Source organism: Pleurodeles waltl, chromosome 6 (genome assembly GCF_031143425.1).
Source record: "Pleurodeles waltl isolate 20211129_DDA chromosome 6, aPleWal1.hap1.20221129, whole genome shotgun sequence".
NCBI lineage: Eukaryota > Metazoa > Chordata > Amphibia > Caudata > Salamandridae > Pleurodeles > Pleurodeles waltl.
Window position 1 is genome coordinate 514,616,627 of NC_090445.1, and position 11,835 is coordinate 514,628,461.

Below are 11,835 nucleotides of genomic sequence, written 5' to 3' on the forward strand. Positions count from 1 at the left end.
CAAGTCCCGCCTCCCGCAAGTCAGTACAGTAGGCCTGGCTGCTAAAGGTTTGAATTTCACGTACCACCATAATGGGAAGGCTGACGCGTGGGTCCTTGATATCTTTAGTACAACGCAGGCATAACTTCCATGTCTTATCAGCAGGTGAGAGTGAAGTCTCAACAGTTTTTGACAACCATGGACTTCAGAGCCTAGTGTCTGATGAAAGGAAGAGTAGTCCCAAAACAACTGCCCTCATCACCCCCTTCTGCACCATCTGGAAACCCACTGCAGCCTTTCTCTCATATAGTAAGTCGTTTTGGTGGTAATTTTGGGCACCTCCCATCCCTCAGAGACCATGCCACATATAACGAAGCTCATATCCAACAACAGCAAATTGCATGTCGGTAACGTCAGTAGTGAGGAGTGTTCTACTGCATGGTACCAACTGTACCTCAACTTGAGATACATTATCGATGGCTGCTGATGTCACTTAAAACTTCTCAAAAGAAAAAAAACCTAGCTTCGGCAGGAAACTGAATAGCTTTGTGCTGACTGTAAGGACAAATCTAGTAGCATTGTGATCTCAGGGAGACCCCTAAGCACCAAGGGTCCGAGTGACAGAACACCTGGGCACCTCGGGGCTGACAGACACGTCCTTGAGTGCCTCAGAACAGAGGTCCAGGCGCTTTTGAGCGCGAGGATGAAGCACCCATTCAGCAGATCCTCATGGCGGAAGGGTAGTAGAAGATTCCGGAGTATTTTGGGTATGAGACACAGGGCAAGGCTTCTAGGGTAATTAATGATTTTCTACGGTAAGTGACCAACATGTACTTACCATTCACAGATGGCCACTATCAATATACTGTAATTGACGCATAGCAGAGGAACACAATGAGCAAGGGTGAGAGCGGGGTGAAGTATTAATGATGATTTGAAGGCACAAGAGCGCTTAGGACAACATATTTTTGGAGGGTAGTGCAGGGACTTTGGAAGCCTGGAGGGTGTGTCTAGCGGCGGCTGCTGCTTCAGGGAGGCCAGCACATGAGGTAGACTTGGACAGTTTGTAGGTAGGGGCCAATGCTCCAAAGAGTCCATGGCCCGTGGGAGTCTTGCATTAGCCCAGTGGTTCACAAATTGTGTGCGGTGCCCCTGGCTAGTTTTCACAGTGCACCGGGGAGCTGCGGTGCACAGATTGGAAACTACTGTAGTAGAGTTTAGAGACATGTTTGCGCATCACCTAAAAAAGGATAACCAGTGATGATTGTAGGAATTCCTAGAGGACAGCCTCCTAGAATGTTGTATTGAGTCCGCCACTGAGGAGGAAAGACCCTGCAACCTCAAACCCCTCCTTTCAATAGCCATATTGTCAGACACAGTTTCCTGCATGTCTGGGGAAGATTTGGAGAACCAAGGGGACAGGGATTTGTAGGCAGAATTCACTCTTGTGCATTCACCATCAATTTCAATGAGGGAAACTAAGTTTCAGAGAGAGAGAAGAGAGAAGATTACCCTTTCTCCAAATGACTATCCGAAAGGTTAGAGAGGCTAGAGACTGGGACCATGTGTCGGGCTTCCTATGTAAGATTTTGTAACTGTGCTGTCTGTTTATATTAACAAAACCTGTTTGCAAAGCATATGAGAAGTGTAGTATAGCTAGATAAACTGCCCTCAACTCCCTCCAATCAATTCGATGGGTGAATCGTGTCCTGTGGTAACCACTTCTCCTGAACTGAGTGCCTGCCCAGGGTCATGCCCCACCCCTATTTGCTTGCATCTGTATTCAATACCTGGGGAGGGGGAGAGCTACAGGAAAACTCTTGGCCAGGTTTGCAGGATCCAACTACCATTAGATCAACTGCCAGATGTCAGTTGAGAGAGGCACCATGTGTTCCAGGGGATGTGATTCTAGCTTCCAGTGAAGCAGAAGCTGCTGAACCTGGGGACCAAGGTGAAGATGAGCCCAGGGAACTGCAAACACACGCAGCCTGTAGAGAAGTAACAATGGAATCAGAAGCAAGAAGACAAGAGCTATCATAAATGTAACTAGTAGATAAAGAACCATACATACCATGTGACCCTGAAGGCGTAATCAATCTATTGCCAATGCCGCAGGTCTGTTCCTCAAAGAAAGTAATAAATTCCTTAAGGCCTGTGCCCAGGACTGGGGGAGACTGGCCACTCCCAGATTAGTCTGGAAATGAGTGTCGATGAACTGTAGATCCTGAGTGGGCTCAAGATGAGATTTCTCCAAATTTATAATAAGACCAAAGTCCTTCAGAACTTGGCAAACCAGATGTATCTCAGAATGAAGAATTGAATGTAATGGAGAAGCCAGTTATCCAAGTAAGGGTGAAGTTAAAAACTGAGTTTGTGCAGATGAGCGACAGCAGGAGCCATCACTTTGGTTAAAACCCTTGGAGATTTTGAGAAACCAAAAGGAAGCACCCTGAATAGCCAGTGACGACCTTCCATACAGAAACAAAGATACTGCTAATGAGGTGGATATATTGGGATGTGGAAGTAGGCATCTCTCAATTCCAATGACCCAATCCATTCTCAAGGGTGAATGAGAGGAATTATATTCTAAAAATTATCCATCATTAACCAGGGTTTGTTCAGAAACACATTGAGGTTCATCAAGTTTATTATCAATCTGAATTTCCCAGACGGATATTGCACCAGAAACACAGTGGAATAGAAGACCTCCCTCTTTGGTCTTCTGCAACTGGTATTATTGCATTTTCTTTTATACCAGCTCTGCAATTTCTTGTGCAAGGGCAGGAAATCTGTAAGGGTTCCGTGAGAGGAAAGAATGCACTGGACCTGACCAAGGTGGGATGCTTGCAAAATTCAGTGAGTAACCCCTTTCTATGATACACAGGACGTACGCATCAAAAACATCCTTTTGCTACTTGTGAAGAAAAAAGGAAACACACGCTCCCACTGGCATAGTCAGGAGTGCTACCTGGGCTTCACAGGGAGGGTAGGTTGAGGTTTGGAAAACTGCCTCTTGGGAAAGGATTAAGGCTGCCTGTTTCTGCCCTGAAACCTAATAGGAGGAACCCACTGATGTCTGCTTGGAAGCCTTGTGAAGCAGGTCTGTTTTTGGGCTGAAAGCTGAAGAGCCTTATAGAGCATATTTTCCAATTGTCTCCAAAGAGTTTACTGCCAGTAAATGGCATATAGTGCAACCCAGACTTTTGAGCACTATCAAACCTTCCAGTCTCAGGTAAATGTAGCGTCAAGCAAAAATAGACGATGCAAAAGGGAAATTGATGCTTTTAAAATGTCACAGAAGATGTTCACAAGAAACAGTCTGCCTTTCCATATTTGTAAACAATTCTGAACATTGAACCCCTTCCTGACTGGCAGAGGTGAGTGAATAAAAATCTTTGACAAGGGATTGGGGGGAATAAACTGCATACATGGCCAAATGCAGGGGCTACATTTAATGCCTTTTACATATTCTTAAATTCCCTCAGAAGAAGATCTAAAACATCTTTATTTACTACGAGGCAAGTAGGGGAACTAAAGTGTAACTGATGAAAAAGACCCATACTGGTGCTGGGCAATTCATCTTCCGTAGGGATATTTCAGTTGTCTCCCAGATAACTGAAGAGAGTTAAAAGGTATTGTTTCTGAATGAATTTAGACCTAGGAGCTGCCTCCAGAACCCGAGTCCCAGGGACCTGAAAGCTGGCAATCTCAATGCCAGAACAGGGGTATCAAAAGTAACTAAGTTAATACAAAACATAACTATAAACGAAAAGTGACAGAAATATAACTCATTACTCTCTAAGCTTTGTATTTCGCTTATTTCCCCCCTCTTCTCTCTTTTTTAGGGTCAGGCCTGTGACAGCACATTAATATGCACTCTTGCTAGTGAGACTCTATAGTATACAATATAGGGCTTGTAATCTGCCCACTGCTTACCATTTGTTAAGAGTTCATGTCACTGCTTTGCTGCATCCTAAATGGCCAGCAAAGGCCATGCGTCACTTCTGTTCCTTTCTCTGGTGCAGGGACCAAGCACAGATTGATTACATTTAATTGGTGTCCGTTTGCTGATTGTGCCTTGATTCAAGTGCAATATTTTTTACCCATTTTTCTGCTTTCCCCTTCCACCACTTCTCTATGTAGCTGTCCCCTTCGTCCCCACCCTTCTGTTCTTGCTTGCTTAAACCAGCCCCCTCCCTGAGTCCATCCATGCTTGCCCCTCCCGCTCTTACATCCAAAAATAAAAAGAGCTATGGTGCGGTGCGAGTGCTGGCCATCACAGCGCTTTCTTGATAACTTTAATTCAGCCATGCTGCACAGCCATGCTGCTGTATATGACTAAAAAGCATTGATAAAGTGAATAGCTCTTGTGTAGCTGACACCTATAGTCTTTATCAATGCTTTTTTGACAGGGATGATAACACTGAGGCAAGATTATTTGTTCCAGCGTAGTATTTGTCAACAGTCACAATCAAAAAATATTTTATTTAGCACAGAAGACTGTTTGAAACATTTGCATTTAATTCCTGCTAGTTACACGTATGTGTTTTCTTCGTTAGACAGTACTGTTAATCGAGTCATTCTGTGACCCTCTGTCGATTTAAGAGTGTAGTCCTGCTTTTATGTTTGTGGAACATACTCAGTTTGGGTTCTCTTCTTATGCAGCAATCCCCAAAAACACAGCACTCGCGAACAAGGCATAACTGTATAAAGCAAGAAATCCCTAGCACCACTATACACCCTAACACATTATATTAACCCCTTCGCTGCCAGGCCTTTTCCCCCTCCTGTGCCGAGCCTTTTTTTGGCTATTTGGAGCAGTTCGCGCTTAGGCCCTCATAACTTTTTGTTCACATAAGCTACCCATGCCAAATTTGCGTCCTTTTTTTCCAACATCCTAGGGATTCTAGAGGTACCCAGACTTTGTGGGTTCCCCAGAAGGAGGCCAAGAAATTAGACAAAAAACAGTGAAAATTTCATTTTTTTAAAAAAATTTGGAAAAATGGGCTGCAGAAGAAGGCTTGTGGTTTTTTCCCTGAAAAGGGCATCAACAAAGGGTTTGCGGTGATAAAATCACCAGCTTCCCAGCTTTCAGGAACAGGCAGACTTGAATCAGAAAACCCAATTTTTCAACCCAATTTTGGCATTTTACTGGGACATACCCCATTTTTACGATTTTTTGTGCTTTCAGCCTCCTTCCAGTCAGTGACAGAAATGGGCATGAAACCAACGCTGGATCCCATAAACCGCAACATTTCTGAAAAGTAGACAAAATTCTGAATTCAGCAAGGGGTAATTTGTGTAGATCCTACAAGGGTTTCCTACAGAAAATAGCAACTGAAAAAGAAAAATATTGAAATTGAGGTGAAAAAAACATCAATTTTTCTCTAAGTTTTACTCTGTAACTTTTTCCTGCAATGTCAGATTTTCGAAAGCAATATACCATTACGTCTGCTGGACTCTTCTGGTTGCGGGGATATATAGGGCTTGTAGGTTCATCAAGAACTCTAGGTACCCAGAGCCAATAAATGACCTGCACCCTGCAGTGGGTTTTCATTCTATGCCGGGTATACAGCAATTCATTTGCTGAAATATAAAGAGTAAAAAATAGCTATCAAGAAAACCTTTGTATTTCCAAAATGGGCACAAGATAAGGTGTTGAGAAGCAGTGGTTATTTGCACATCTCTGAATTCCGGGCTGCCCATACTAGCATGTGAATTACAGGGCATTTCTCAAATAGACGTCTTTTTTACACACTGTCTTACATTTGGAAGGGAAAAATGTAGAGAAAGACAAGGGGCAATAACACTTGTTTTGCTATTCTATGTTCCCCCAAGTCTCCCGATAAAAATGATACCTCACTTGTGTGGGTAGGCCTAGCGCCCGCGACAGGAAACGCACCAAAGCGCAACGTGGACACATCACAGAAAACAGACCTGTTTTTAGCAAAGTGCCTACCTGTAGATTTTGGCCTCTAGCTCAGCCGCCACCTAGGGAAACCTACCAAACCTGTGCATTTCTGAAAACTAGAGACCTAGGGGAATCCAAGATGGGGTGATTTGTGTGGCTCGGACCAGGTTCTGTTACCCAGAATCCTTTGCAAACCTCAAAATTTGGCTAAAAAAACACATGTTCCTCACATTTCTGTGGCAGAAAGTTCTGGAATCTGAGAGGAGCCACAAATTTCCTTCCACCCAGCGTTCCCCCACGTCTCCCGATAAAAATGATACCTCACTTGTGTGGGTAGGCCTAGCGCCCGCGACAGGAAACACCCCAAAGCGCAATGTGGACACATCACAGAAAACAGACCTGTTTTTAGCAAAGTGCCTACCTGTAGATTTTGGCCTCTAGCTCAGCCGCCACCTAGGGAAACCTACCAAACCTGTGCATTTCTGAAAACTAGAGACCTAGGGGAATCCAAGATGGGGTGATTTGTGTGGCTCGGACCAGGTTCTGTTACCCAGAATCCTTTGCAAAGCTCAAAAATTGGCTAAAAAAACACATGTTCCTCACATTTCTGTGGCAGAAAGTGCTGGAATCTGAGAGGAGCCACAAATGTCCTTCCACCCAGCGTTCCCCCACGTCTCCCGATAAAAATGATACCTCACTTGTGTGGGTAGGCCTAGCGCCCGCGACAGGAAACGCCCCAAAGCGCAACGTGGACACATCACAGAAAACAGACCTGTTTTTAGCAAAGTGCCTACCTGTAGATTTTGGCCTCTAGCTCAGCCGCCACCTAGGGAAACCTACCAAACCTGTGCATTTCTGAAAACTAGAGACCTAGGGGAATCCAAGATGGGGTGATTTGTGTGGCTCGGACCAGGTTCTGTTACCCAGAATCCTTTGCAAAGCTCAAAAATTGGCTAAAAAAACACATGTTCCTCACATTTCTGTGGCAGAAAGTTCTGGAATCTGAGAGGAGCCACAAATTTCCTTCCACCCAGCGTTCCCCCACGTCTCCCGATAAAAATGATACCTCACTTGTGTGGGTAGGCCTAGCGCCCGCGACAGGAAACGCCCCAAAGCGCAACGTGGACACATCACAGAAAACAGACCTGTTTTTAGCAAAGTGCCTACCTGTAGATTTTGGCCTCTAGCTCAGCCGCCACCTAGGGAAACCTACCAAACCTGTGCATTTCTGAAAACTAGAGACCTAGGGGAATCCAAGGAGGGGTGACTGGCGGGGCTCGGACCAGGTTCTGTTACCCAGAATCCTTTGCAAACCTCATATTTTGGCTAAAAAAACGCATTTTCCTCACATTTGAGTGACAGAAAGTTCTGGAATCTGAGAGGAGCCACAAATTTCCTTCCACCCAGCGTTCCTCCAAGTCTGCCGATAAAAATGATACCTCACTTGCGTGGGTAGGCCTAGCGCCCGCGACAGGAAACGCCCCAAAGCGCAACGTGGACACCACCAAAATTTTGGAAGAAAACAGAGGTGTTTTTTGCGAAGTGACTACCTGTAGATTTTGGCCTCTAGCTCAGCCGGCACCTAGGGAAACCTACCAAACCTGTACATTTCTGAAAACTAGAGACCTAGGGGAATCCAAGGAGGGGTGACTGGCGGGGCTCGGACCAGGTTCTGTTACCCAGAATCCTTAGCAAAGCTCAAATATTGGCTAAAAAAACACATGTTCCTCACATTTCTGTGGCAGAAAGTTCTGGAATCTGAGAGGAGCCACAAATTTCCTTCCACCCAGCGTTCCCCCACGTCTCCCGATAAAAATGATACCTCACTTGTGTGGGTAGGCCTAGCGCCCGCGACAGGAAACGCCCCAAAGCGCAACGTGGACACATCACAGAAAACAGACCTGTTTTTAGCAAAGTGCCTACCTGTAGATTTTGGCCTCTAGCTCAGCCGCCACCTAGGGAAACCTACCAAACCTGTGCATTTCTGAAAACTAGAGACCTAGGGGAATCCAAGGAGGGGTGACTGGCGGGGCTCGGACCAGGTTCTGTTACCCAGAATCCTTTGCAAAGCTCAAAAATTGGCTAAAAAAACACATGTTCCTCACATTTCTGTGGCAGAAAGTTCTGGAATCTGGGAGGAGCCACAAATTTCCTTCCACCCAGCGTTCCCCCAAGTCTCCTGATAAAAATGATACCTCACTTGCGTGGGTAGGCCTAGCGCCCGCGACAGGAAACGCCCCAAAGCGCAACGTGGACACCACCAAAATTTTTGAAGAAAACAGACCTGTTTTTAGCGAAGTGCCTACCTGTAGATTTTGGCCTCTAGCTCAGCCGCCACCTAGGGAAACCTACCAAACCTGTGCATTTCTGAAAACTAGAGACCTAGGGGAATCCAAGGAGGGGTGACTGGCGGGGCTCGGACCAGGTTCTGTTACCCAGAATCCTTTGCAAAGCTCAAAAATTGGCTAAAAAAACACATGTTCCTCACATTTCTGTGGCAGAAAGTTCTGGAATCTGAGAGGAGCCACAAATTTCCTTCCACCCAGCGTTCCCCCACGTCTCCCGATAAAAATGATACCTCACTTGTGTGGGTAGGCCTAGCGCCCGCGACAGGAAACGCCCCAAAGCGCAACGTGGACACATCACAGAAAACAGACCTGTTTTTAGCAAAGTGCCTACCTGTAGATTTTGGCCTGTAGCTCAGCCGCCACCTAGGGAAACCTACCAAACCTGTGCATTTCTGAAAACTAGAGACCTAGGGGAATCCAAGGAGGGGTGACTGGCGGGGCTCGGACCAGGTTCTGTTACCAAGAATCCTTTGCAAAGCTCAAAAATTGGCTAAAAAAACACATGTTCCTCACATTTCTGTGGCAGAAAGTTCTGGAATCTGAGAGGAGCCACAAATTTCCTTCCACCCAGCGTTCCCCCACGTCTCCCGATAAAAATGATACCTCACTTGTGTGGGTAGGCCTAGCGCCCGCGACAGGAAACGCCCCAAAGCGCAACGTGGACACATCACAGAAAACAGACCTGTTTTTAGCAAAGTGCCTACCTGTAGATTTTGGCCTGTAGCTCAGCCGCCACCTAGGGAAACCTACCAAACCTGTGCATTTCTGAAAACTAGAGACCTAGGGGAATCCAAGGAGGGGTGACTGGCGGGGCTCGGACCAGGTTCTGTTACCCAGAATCCTTTGCAAAGCTCAAAAATTGGCTAAACAAACACATGTTCCTCACATTTCTGTGGCAGAAAGTTCTGGAATCTGGGAGGAGCCACAAATTTCCTTCCACCCAGCGTTCCCCCAAGTCTCCCGATAAAAATGATACCTCACTTGCGTGGGTAGGCCTAGCGCCCGCGACAGGAAACGCCCCAAAGCGCAACGTGGACACCACCAAAATTTTGGAAGAAAACAGACCTGTTTTTAGCGAAGTGCCTACCTGTAGATTTTGGCCTGTAGCTCAGGCGCCACCTAGGGAAACCTACCAAACCTGTGCATTTCTGAAAACTAGAGACCTAGGGGAATCCAAGGAGGGGTGACTGGCGGGGCTCGGACCAGGTTCTGTTACCCAGAATCCTTTGCAAAGCTCAAAAATTGGCTAAAAAAACACATGTTCCTCACATTTCTGTGGCAGAAAGTTCTGGAATCTGAGAGGAGCCACAAATTTCCTTCCACCCAGCGTTCCCCCACGTCTCCCGATAAAAATGATACCTCACTTGTGTGGGTAGGCCTAGCGCCCGCGACAGGAAACGCCCCAAAGCGCAACGTGGACACATCACAGAAAACAGACCTGTTTTTAGCAAAGTGCCTACCTGTAGATTTTGGCCTCTAGCTCAGCCGCCACCTAGGGAAACCTACCAAACCTGTGCATTTCTGAAAACTAGAGACCTAGGGGAATCCAAGGAGGGGTGACTGGCGGGGCTCGGACCAGGTTCTGTTACCCAGAATCCTTTGCAAAGCTCAAAAATTGGCTAAAAAAACACATGTTCCTCACATTTCTGTGGCAGAAAGTTCTGGAATCTGGGAGGAGCCACAAATTTCCTTCCACCCAGCGTTCCCCCAAGTCTCGCGATAAAAATGATACCTCATTTGCGTGGGTAGGCCTAGCGCCCGCGACAGGAAACGCCCCAAAGCGCAACGTGGACACCACCAAAATTTTGGAAGAAAACAGACCTGTTTTTAGCGAAGTGCCTACCTGTAGATTTTGGCCTGTAGCTCAGCCGCCACCTAGGGAAACCTACCAAACCTGTGCATTTCTGAAAACTAGAGACCTAGGGGAATCCAAGGAGGGGTGACTGGCGGGGCTCGGACCAGGTTCTGTTACCCAGAATCCTTTGCAAAGCTCAAAAATTGGCTAAAAAAACACATGTTCCTCACATTTCTGTGGCAGAAAGTTCTGGAATCTGAGAGGAGCCACAAATTTCCTTCCACCCAGCGTTCCCCCACGTCTCCCGATAAAAATGATACCTCACTTGTGTGGGTAGGCCTAGCGCCCGCGACAGGAAACGCCCCAAAGCGCAACGTGGACACATCACAGAAAACAGACCTGTTTTTAGCAAAGTGCCTACCTGTAGATTTTGGCCTGTAGCTCAGCCGCCACCTAGGGAAACCTACCAAACCTGTGCATTTCTGAAAACTAGAGACCTAGGGGAATCCAAGGAGGGGTGACTGGCGGGGCTCGGACCAGGTTCTGTTACCCAGAATCCTTTGCAAACCTCAAAAATTGGCTAAAAAAACACATGTTCCTCACATTTCTGTGGCAGAAAGTTCTGGAATCTGGGAGGAGCCACAAATTTCCTTCCACCCAGCGTTCCCCCAAGTCTCCCGATAAAAATGATACCTCACTTGCGTGGGTAGGCCTAGCGCCCGCGACAGGAAACGCCCCAAAGCGCAACGTGGACACCACCAAAATTTTGGAAGAAAACAGAGGTGTTTTTTGCGAAGTGACTACCTGTAGATTTTGGCCTCTAGCTCAGCCGGCACCTAGGGAAACCTACCAAACCTGTACATTTCTGAAAACTAGAGACCTAGGGGAATCCAAGGAGGGGTGACTGGCGGGGCTCGGACCAGGTTCTGTTACCCAGAATCCTTTGCAAAGCTCAAAAATTGGCTAAAAAAACACATGTTCCTCACATTTCTGTGGCAGAAAGTTCTGGAATCTGAGAGGAGCCACAAATTTCCTTCCACCCAGCGTTCCCCCACGTCTCCCGATAAAAATGATACCTCACTTGTGTGGGTAGGCCTAGCGCCCGCGACAGGAAACGCCCCAAAGCGCAACGTGGACACATCACAGAAAACAGACCTGTTTTTAGCAAAGTGCCTACCTGTAGATTTTGGCCTGTAGCTCAGCCGCCACCTAGGGAAACCTACCAAACCTGTGCATTTCTGAAAACTAGAGACCTAGGGGAATCCAAGGAGGGGTGACTGGCGGGGCTCGGACCAGGTTCTGTTACCCAGAATCCTTTGCAAAGCTCAAAATTTGGCTAAAAAAACACATGTTCCTCACATTTCTGTGGCAGAAAGTTCTGGAATCTGAGAGGGGCCACAAATTTCCTTCCACCCAGCGTTCCCCCACGTCTCCCGATAAAAATGATACCTCACTTGTGTGGGTAGGCCTAGCGCCCGCGACAGGAAACGCCCCAAAGCGCAGCGTGGACACATCACATTTTTTCATTGAAAACAGTGCCTACCTGTAGTTTTTGGCCTGTAGCTCAGCCAGCACCTAGGGAAACCTACCAAACCTGTGCATTTCTGAAAACTAGAGACCTAGGGAAATCCAAGATGGGGTGACTTGAGGGGCTCTTACCAGGTTCTGTTACCCAGAATCCTTTCCAAACCTCAAATATTGGCTAAAAAAACGCATTTTTCACACATTTCGGTGACAGAAAGTTCTGGAATCTGAGTGGAGCCACAAATTTCCTTCCACCCAGCGTTCCCCCAAGTCTCCCG